At 47.3% G+C, this 10,566-nt stretch overlaps 1 pseudogene; it reads right to left on the reverse strand.

Moving 5' to 3' along the window:
* LOC136488168 (citrate-binding protein-like) overlaps window positions 1–9,957 on the reverse strand; it is a 33,630-nt pseudogene extending 23,673 nt beyond the window's left edge.
* Between the last annotated feature and the right edge of the window lie 609 nt (window positions 9,958–10,566).

A 10,566-nucleotide genomic window follows, 5' to 3' on the forward strand; every position in this document is an offset into this window, starting at 1 on the left:
ACTAAGTTTTATTATAACTCTGATGTATGAAACACCGTGATGATACTATATGTAATTTGTCAGCTTGTGTGTGTGATTGTTTCCTAGGCACACACGAGTTTTGTGCATTCAATTTTATCCTTAAAATTGGGTGTGACAAATTGGTATCAGAGCCGTGTTGACTGTAGGACGCAAGCCTAGTTAGAAAACGGACGTTTTAGCATCTTTGCTCCTCTGGTTTCTTGCTTACTGTCTTATTCTTGTTATTTTATTAAAACATTTATGCTTTTCATACCTTAATCTATTATTTAAAATTGTTGATTCTAATTCTATCTCACTTTAAATCTATAGATGTCTCATAATCCGAAGACTGCTCGCCTCAGCACCGCCGGCTATCTTGCCATGTTCACCCCGCGTGCCCCACAGGCAGAGAGGGAGATTGTGATCATCTCCGATGACGAGGAGATGGCTACACCGACGCCTACACCTGCTCCTACACCAGTCGCCGTGCCAGTCTATCCTGTTGTAGCTTCACCTGAGGAGTCGACGGCTACTTCCCCTACACCTGCACCCTCCCCAGCTGTCCTCGTGGGGGAAGAGGAGATAGGCTGGAAGTGCAAGTACCTCTTCAAGCCAGCTCCGGAGACTGCCTACTACCACACTCTCCTCACGCACGTGCTGGACGACTACTACCCCGACCTGCACGCCTCCATCAGCTACCATTGTGCGGAGTACCAGCATCCATTGGAGGCCACCTTCTGGAAGATAGAGCTGGTGGTCACTGCTTGGAACGACATCAAGCATGGACATGAGGTGGAGACGGTCCACCGTGCCCCTGCTAGGAGGGCCCATGCCTTGGATGGCATGGAAGATGCAGCACAGGAAGCCTACAACCACTACCATGGTCGCCGTTTTGAGGCCATGAGGGAGGATCGCTTCAGGTACCTTCCTCGCAATGACCATGAGGGCAACTGGCAGGTCCTAGCACCCCCAGAGACTGACCCAACCCTGGAGGTGATAGTGTAGCATGTCCATGCTATGTAGGGTGTGGATGAGGAGGTCAAGGAAGAACTGCGTGCTTCACAGAGGGCTCAGAGACGCCTCCAGAAATAGGTGGATGAACTTCGAGCTCAACTTGGACAGCCATCCATCTACAAGAAGAAGCGCCGGTCCTTCACCATGATTGACACCGCTCCATAGGTGTTAGGTGCCTTAATTTAGATTACCACGTCGTTAGTTCGTGTTTCATATTTAGTCTTGTTTGGTCTTGTGAACTTGGATGATTAGATGTTTTAATTTGTGAACTTGGTTGAGTTGGAGTTTGGTTGTGTGCTGGAAGTTTGTGGGCATGTCCACAACTTCCTTAGTTTGGAACCTTAAGATTAGATGGAATCTTAATGCAATTGGTTTGCTTTATCTTATTTCTGCTGTGCTGTTTTCTGGAGCAGCCTGTGTTCTTTATCTGGTATCTCGAAATCTAGGTTGTCAAAAATTCTGAAATTTTTGTGGAGATAACTAGACTTCTGTACCTTTCCAATGCCTCTGGAATCACGTTAATATCTGTTCAGGTTAGAGATAAGCATGGAGAGTTTATGAAAGGTCGTCCACCAGTGTTCACCCATGCCTCAGACCCTATGGAGGCAGATGATTGGTTGCGTGCTGTGGAGAAACAACTGAACATAGCACAATGCAACGACCTTGAGAAGGTGTTGTACGCTTCCGGGCAACTCCAAGGAGCTGCTCAGGATTGGTGGGAATCATTCCAGTTTGGACGTCCCAACAATGCTCCTGCTATCACCTGGCAGGAATTCAAGGATAGTTTCCGTTCATATCATATCCCTGATGGACTAGTGGAACTGAAGCAAGAGGAGTTCAGATCACTCAAGCAAGGATCCATGACTGTGGCGGAGTATCGTGACGAGTTCGCACAACTATCACGCTATGCTCCAAATGATGTAGCTGAGGACAAGGATAAGCAACGCCGTTTCCTCAAGGGACTCTATGATGGACTGCAGCTTCAACTGATGTCCAACACCTACCCTAATTTCCAGTCTTTAGTGAATCGCGCTATTGTGATCGACGACAAGCGCAAGGAGATGGAAGCTAAGAAGAGGAGGCTACAAGGGCAAGCTTCTGGAAGCAACACTCGCCCACATGCTTATCCCCAGCAAGGTTTTCCATAGAGGAATCAAGGACCAACTAATCAGGGAAACCGTGGTCAGTATCCTCAGCGGAACCAGTTCCAGCAACGCCCCCACTACCAACAACAGTTTGGAAATCAGCGTCCCCCGCAACAGACCAGCAATCCTGCAACACACCAAGGAGTGCCCAACAATGCTCCTGTGAAGAGTGGTGCACCCAACAATCCCAATGCCTGCTACCGATGCGGAGAAGTAGGTCACTATGCTCATCAGTGCCCTAAGAAGCAGAACCAACAAGCACCTCAGAACCAGATCGGCAATCAGAAGTTCAACGCCCGACCACCTCACACTGCGAAGGTGAACTATGTGTCATCTGATGCAGCTCAGGAGACGCCAGAGGTCATGTTGGGTACGTTCAGCGTCAACTCTATCTCTGCTACCATACTTTTTGATTCTGGTGCTTCGCATTCTTTTATCTCCCAAGCTTTTATTAGAATGCATAGCATACCTTTGTGTGCCATGAAAAACCCCATACTAGTAAATTCTCCGGGAGGTAGTATGCCCGCTTCTTATTGGAGCCCCTCAACTAGCATTTCCTTAAGGGGGGTAGACTTCAAAGTGAAGCCTATTGTGTTGAGAACAGCGGGAATTGATCTTATTCTGGGAATGGATTGGATGAAACAACACCGGGCAGTGATTCAGTGTCAGGAGAAATCTGTGGTTGTGACATCACTCAATGGGGATAGAATCTGTGTAGAAGTGGTAGTGCAAGCTCAGCCTACAACCACAGTGAACCAGCTAGATGGTGAAGTCAATGAACAAGATCGTGTCATGGAGGAGTTCCCGGATGTCTTCCCCGATGACTTGCCAGGTATGCCACCTGACCGAGATATTGAATTCATTATTGAATTATTACCTAGAACTGCACCAATAGCTAAACGTCCATATAGAATGGGAGTTAATGAATTAGAAGAGCTTAAGAAACAATTAAAAGAGTTGCAAGAAAAAGGTTTCATACGCCCTAGTTCTTCCCCGTGGGGGGCACCTGTGATCTTTGTGGATAAGAAGGATGGTAGTCAACGGATGTGTGTGGATTACCGTTCACTTAATGAGGTAACAATCAAGAATAAATACCCTTTGCCTAGGATTGACGACCTGTTTGATCAGTTGAGAGGAGCCCATGTGTTCTCCAAGATTGATCTCTGCTCAGGGTATTATCAACTTAAGATTCGAAACTCAGACATACCCAAGACAGCATTCACTACACGGTATGGATTATATGAGTACACCGTTATGTCTTTTGGATTGACCAATGCACCCGCATACTTCATGTATCTGATGAATAAGGTGTTCATGGAGTTTCTGGATAAATTTGTGGTAGTATTCATAGATGACATACTAATATTCTCCAAGACTGAAGAAGAACATGCTGAACACATAAGGTTGGTCTTGCAAAAGCTTAGAGAACATAAGTTGTATGCTAAGCGGAGCAAGTGTGAGTTTTGGTTGAAGGAAGTCTCTTTTCTGGGTCATGTTGTCTCCAATGGTGGAATAGCAGTGGATCCCGACAAAGTGCAGGATGTATTGAATTGGAAACCACCAACCAATGTAAGTGAAATTCGAAGCTTTTTGGGATTGGCTGGATACTACAGAAGGTTCATTGAAGGTTTTTCCAAGCTAGCCAAGCCTATGACAGCTCTGTTGGAAAAGAATGCTAAGTATGTATGGTCGGATAAATGCCAGGCAAACTTTGATGAGCTAAAGAAGAGATTGACTACAGCTCCAGTATTAATTCTGCCCGATTTAAGCAAGAACTTCTCTATATATTGTGATGCATCCCGTTTGGGCCTTGGATGTGTGCTTATGCAAGAAGGAAGAGTAGTTGCATATGCATCTAGACAACTAAGGAAGCATGAGTTGAATTATCCTACTCATGACTTGGAATTGGCAGCTGTGGTTCATGCTTTAAAGATCTGGAGACATTATCTGATTGGACATAAGAGTGATATCTATACTGATCATAAGAGTTTAAAGTATATCTTTACCCAATTAGATCTGAATCTGAGACAACGTTGTTGGTTGGAATTGATCAAAGACTATGATTTGGAAGTGCATTATCACCCGGGAAAGGCAAACGTCGTAGCTGATGCACTTAGCAGAAAGAGCTACGCCAATGGACTTCAGATAACATCTAAGTCAGCAGAGTTATGTGCTGAAATGGAGTATCTCAACTTGAGCCTGGTCACTAATGCAATGGAATTGGTGATAGAGCCTACTTTGGAAAAAGAGATATGCAAAGGTCAATTGGAGGATGAAAAACTTAAAGAGATAGCAGAGAATGTAGTGCTTGGAAAGGCACCCGGATTCAGAATGGATGAGAATGGGACTCTTTGGTTCGGGAAAAAGATATGTGTACCTGAAGTGAAAGCTATACGAGATGCAATTCCGCAAGAGGCCCATGAGTCTGCTTATTCTATACATCCCGGAAGTACCAAGATGTACTTGGATCTCAAGGAGAAGTATTGGTGGTATGGTTTGAAGAGAGATGTGGCAGAATATGTGGCTTTGTGTGACACTTGTCAAAGAGTGAAAGCTGAGCATCAAAGACCTGCAGGGTTATTACAACCAATGAAGATTCCTGAATGGAAATGGGAAGAAGTTGGTATGGATTTTATTGTAGGATTACCCCGCACTCAAAGAGGTTATGATTCAATATGGATAATAGTGGATCGACTCACCAAGGTTGCTCACTTTTTACCAGTCAAGACTACCTATAATGGTGCAAGATTAGCAGAGTTGTACATGGAAAGAATAGTGTGCTTACATGGTGTTCCCAAGAAAATTGTGTCAGATAGAGGCACCCAGTTTACATCGCAATTCTGGCATAAAGTACATAGATCTTTGGGGACAAAGTTGAATTTCAGTTCTGCTTACCACCCACAAACTGATGGGTAGACTGAAAGAATCAACCAGATTTTGGAAGATATGTTGAGAGCTTGTGCACTTCAGTATGGTGATAGTTGGGATAAGAGTCTACCTTACGCAGAGTTCTCGTACAACAACAGTTATCAGAAGAGTCTCAAGATGGCACCTTTCGATGCGTTGTATGGACGTAAGTGTAGAACACCTTTGTTCTGGAATCAGACTGGAGAAACTCAAGTGTTTGGTCCCGATGTACTTAAAGACGCGGAAGAACAAGTGAGAATGATTAGAGACAATTTGAGAGTAGCTCAGTCCCGACAGAAGAGTTACGCGGATACCCGCAGAAGAGAGCTGACTTTCGATATTGGTGATTATGTGTTCTTGAAAGTGTCACCAATGAGAAGTGTGAGAAGATTCAATATGAAGGGAAAGTTAGCACCAAGGTATATAGGACCTTTTAAGATCCTAGAGAGACGTGGAGAGGTAGCTTATCAGTTGGAACTGCCTGAGAGTTTGTCCGGTGTGCACGACGTGTTCCATGTTTCCCAATTGAAAAAGTGTTTGAGGGTACCAGAAGAACAAATTCCTTTGGAAGAACTTGCTGTCAAGGAAGATCTTACTTATGAAGAGTATCCGATAAAGATCTTGGAAACTGCCGAAAGAGTTACGAGAAGCCGAACAGTAAAGATGTGCAAGGTGCAGTGGAATCGTTATACAGAGGATGGGGCTACTTGGGAAAGAGAAGAGGATCTGAGAAAGACTTATCCCCAACTGTTTGAGTAAGCAATCACCCGAATCTCGAGGACGAGATTCATCTTAAGGGGGGTAGAATTGTAACATCCTAAAATTTGCATTCTTTTAAAATTAGTAAATATGATTTATTTAAGCAAAGGTGTGTGCATTAAAAGATAGGGAAATAATAAATTTTGTGGAATTAAAATTTAAAAATAAGGTTAGAAAACTTTTTGATGCATACATGCTGTTGCATATCATTTTGTGAATGCTTGGAATTTGTTAAAGATTTCAAAAAGAATTGAAATTTGAATTTAAAAAAAAATTGGAAAATTGTAGAAGAAATAGAAAAGAAAAGAATCTTTTTCCTCTTTTCTTCCCCTTTCTTGAATTCGGCCCGCTGGCCCCTCCCCTTTTCCCGCTCGGCCCAGCACCGCGCCAACCGCCAGCCAGCCGCGCGCCCTGGCCGCTCGACCCAGCAAGACCCGCCGGCCCATCTACAAGCCAGCAACCGCCGCGCCTCCCCCGTGCTCTGCCGCTGACGCCCGGGCCCCGCTTGTCGGCGTCGCCTTCTTCCCCGCGCGGCTCGGAACCGCCGCGCCCGGCCTGGCCACAACTGCCGCCCACGACTGGCATCGTGGGAGCGCCCCCCCTCGCGTCCCGGCCGCTACAAATAGCAGCCGAGCCATCCCCCGCGCACCCTGTTGCCTCCCCGGCTCTTCTTTGCGCTCGCCAAGCACCGAGGAAGCTCCGTAACCGCTGCTCCGTGGTCGCCGGGATCCGCCGTCTTCTCCTTCGCACGGACCACCGCCGCCGAGTTTCCCCGTCCTCCTTCCTCCCCGCGGTGAGAACCCCCCGGCCTCCCTCTATCTCCCGGTACCTCTATTTTCTCTTTTCTTGGCTTCTTGAGCTCTGGCCGCGAGCTCCGCATGCCGTGGTCGCCGGCCATGGCGGCCACCGCGCTACCCGCTATTCCCGGCCGCCGTATCGGCATGGCCGAGACCCCTTTCCTTCCCCGCATCCCCCGGTGCGCTCGGATTTCCGTTTGGTGAACCCTAGCCCCTTACCGCGCGCGGCCGAGACCTCCACGCCGCCGACAATGGCGCCTCACCGCCAGCGTCACTGTGGCCGGCCGGAATTCTTCTCTCTCCCTCCCCAGGTCTAATCCGAGCCCTCCATCCATGATCCGACGGCCGTGATCAGCCGATACCCCTTCGCGTGGCTGTTTTGTAAAAGAGACCCTGGACTTTTCTAAGTCCTAACCCGCAGTCCAAGGCATAGTTCCCCGAATGCGCAATCCCGTTTGGAAAGCGTAAACTTCACGGTTTAAGTCAAAAATACGTTTTCAGTATTTACAGAAATGCCATTTGAACTGTTTCGCTTATAAAATTGTCGTTTTAGCTCCGAATTGATCCATTCAAATCGCGTTAGCTTCGTAATATCATAAGCTACATGTTGGAACTACTGTTAGTCAAGTTTGGAACTTTTTAATTTCCTGGTTAGAGTTAATTTAATATATTGCTATAGGAAATCCCGTTTAAATCATAACTTCGCATTTTAGCTCCGTTTTTCGTGAACTTCGCGTTGACGTGATCGTAGCGAGACGTAGATTATTTTCACAAACATTTTATCTTGTTTTCTATACTGTTGGTGTACTATTCTAATGATAGGAATGTTTGCTTTGCATGAATGCTTTTGGGATGTTGTATGTTGCCGTGTTGGTCGCGTTCAGACGGTGAGGAGAACGTCGGTGACCAAGATTACTTCGACGACCAGCAGGACCAGCAAGAGCTTGTGAACCAAGGCAAGTATAGCATGGGCCTTCCTTGATATCCTATTTTACTTTAATCAATTACTCATGTGCATGTGTCTAATTTTGATACCCGTAAGGACATCCTAGTGATTGTTTATCTTGTTCCTTGTCTTCTATGGGTTAAATGCATATGGGTAGATTGCTAGTGCTCTAACTGAACTTGATATACATGATGATGAATGATACTATGGAACTAAGAGTTTGACATGATTCATAACAACTGTTCCATAGGGCAAAGGTGCAAATGACCTTTGTTCATGTTGCTCCTAGCTCTCCATACGGACTTATCTGTCGGCAAAAGCTGGGACTGACAGTGCAACCGGGAGAGTCATATGGCTCTGACTTTAGCTCAGTAATAGGAACTTTTCTAGCTAGTTAGAGGTTACCTTTTTGGCGCAAATGGGGCTTGCCACGTTGGGTATAGGGCTGCCTCTGTTCCTATGAGTATAGCCGCGATGGATATGTGCCATAGGAAAGGGGGGTTCCTACATCTGCCTGCCAAGGAAACCTAGTGGCCCTAACTTGTTAGAGAAACCTATGAAATGGCTTCATAGTATACCCTGCCCGCTCACCTTGGTAGTGACATGGGAGTAATTCACCCGGGCATATGGGGATCACGACTCGCGGTGAATGTGCACCACCTCTACAGAGGGTAACAAACTGTTATAACAACCGTGCTCACGGTTACGAGCGGCTCGGAAAACTCACAGAATAATTGGATACTTGTTGATGATCATTTATGATGGTATAAGATGGGTATATGATATACTTGCCTCTGATAATTGTTCATATGGGTTTAAAAGGGAGCTTAAGCATAATTTAATAATACCTGAGAATAAAAGTTGACTTACTAAAAATGCTAACTGCAGTAAACCAGAGTCAACCTCTTTGAGCTTCATAACCCCATGTTAACTTGTTGAGTACGGGATGTACTTACGCTTGTTTATTTTCTTTATTTGGATAAAAATCCCGGATGGGTAACAGATGACATCGGGTATGAGGAATTCCCGGAGGATTTTTAGGCTTGTGGTCAACCAGTTGACTTTCCCTGTGATGAAGCCCACGAGAGTTTATTTATCTTTTTATTTTCCGCTGTGATGTATAAGACTAAGTTTTATTATAACTCTGATGTATGAAACATCGTGATGATACTATATGTAATTTGTCAGCTTGTGTGTGTGATTGTTTCCTGGACACACACGAGTTTTGTGCATTCAATTTTATCCTTAAAATTGGGTGTGACATTCACTCACCGTGATTGGCTCCACGCGCGCGGTCACCGCGGACACCACTGGGTCGAATGGCTCGTCTAACCCGGTCAAGATGTATGACACGAGTTCTTCATCTTCGATCTTCTTGCCCGCTGACGCTATCTCGTCAGCGAGGCCCTTCATCTTGCCGAAGTATTCGGCAATTGTGGCGTTGCCCTTCGTCGCGGTCGCCAGGGCCATGCGGGTGGCGATGACCCGCGCTCTGGACTGCGCCACGAACAGTTTCTTGATAGCGGCCCACGCCGCCGCCGCCGTTACCTCGGTATTAACATGGCCGAGGATCTCTTTGGAAAAAGATGTCAACAGGTAGCTCAAAACCTGTTGGTCTTTGGCCACCCAGATGTCGTACTCCGGATTGGCCACTGGAGGTTCCTTATCATCGCCGCTCTTGGCGGCAAGGAATTCTACTGGTGGTTTGGCCGTCGGCTTGATGAAGCTCGCGGCCTGGGCGCCTCTAATCGCCGAGAGGACTTGGGCCTGCCATGACTAAAAATTGCTCCTCGTAAGCTTTTCAGTCACAGGAATGAAGGCAAGGCCGAGGGAAGTGGCAGGAAATGATGAGGAAGAAGAAGACATCTTCAATTCTCCGTGAGGAGTTTTAGGCTCTTTGATACCATGTGAGATGGAGAGAACGAGGTGCCCATCCCAGGACGTCGGTTACGTGTTAAATAGGCTGGGAACAGCCCTCCGGCGGTGGTAGATACATCGGGTGAATACAACAAGAATACATGCATAAGCTACAAACAAGGATCTAGCAAACTAACTATGGCACACATGCGGCTAAGCCCATGGCAGCGCATGACGGGGAGTAAACCCCGGAAGTCAGCTAACCAAACCATCTAACAGTTGGCGCTGCCGGGCTTGTCGGTAGCGAAGACCCACATGCGGCGGACGCCGCCGGACTGCTCGTACCGCTCGTGGAGCGGCACGTCGTAGGGCTTCTGCACCACGAACTGCGACTCGCTCAGCTTGACACGGCTGAAGCCTGCGGTCAGGTGATGAGATAGCCGGCGTTGGCGGGGTAGGCCAACGACAGCGCCGCCGCCACTACCACCAGCAGCAACAGCAGAGAGCACGAGCTAGAAGAAGAACCTGCCATGTCTCTGACTGACTGACTCTGAGTACTAGGCACCAGTGAGGAGGGCGTACCTCGTCTGTCTATTTAACCGCTCGGCAGCCTGGTCGATCAGTTACACTGGCGATGATTACCACGAGGAGCAGCGCGTGTCGTGTGCACAACGACGGAGACGGTGGCCGGCGGGCGGGCGGGCGGGCGGCGGCGCCATGCGCGCCAAGACGGCTATCGATAATTCGATATCAAGCGCTTCGAACTCCAAGTTGGAGGAAGGAGATCTCAAGAACACGTCCGGAGTCTTCGATTCGTCCAACACAATGCACTCATATTCACTGGTTGGCACCGCACTGAATCTGTGACGATCGTGCCGTCATCAGTTCGAGTTCGTAGCCTTCCAGATGACGGCGACTGGTTGATAGCCGTGACTCGTGACGTCGATCCGTATCCTTGGTGGACTTGGCGGACTGGGGGAGTGGGCCGTGGGCGAGATGCCACGTGATCTGCGTCACCGTCTGATTCACCGCGAATCTCAGTAAGCTGCTGACCTGCTCCCTTTCAATCAATTAGGTGGGCTTTTCTTTACTGGGCTTTCTTTATTCTTTCAGTTAGCAAACTGTTTTTTAAGCTGCTGTT

Source organism: Miscanthus floridulus, chromosome 10 (assembly GCF_019320115.1).
Source record: "Miscanthus floridulus cultivar M001 chromosome 10, ASM1932011v1, whole genome shotgun sequence".
Taxonomy (NCBI): Eukaryota; Viridiplantae; Streptophyta; class Magnoliopsida; order Poales; family Poaceae; genus Miscanthus; species Miscanthus floridulus.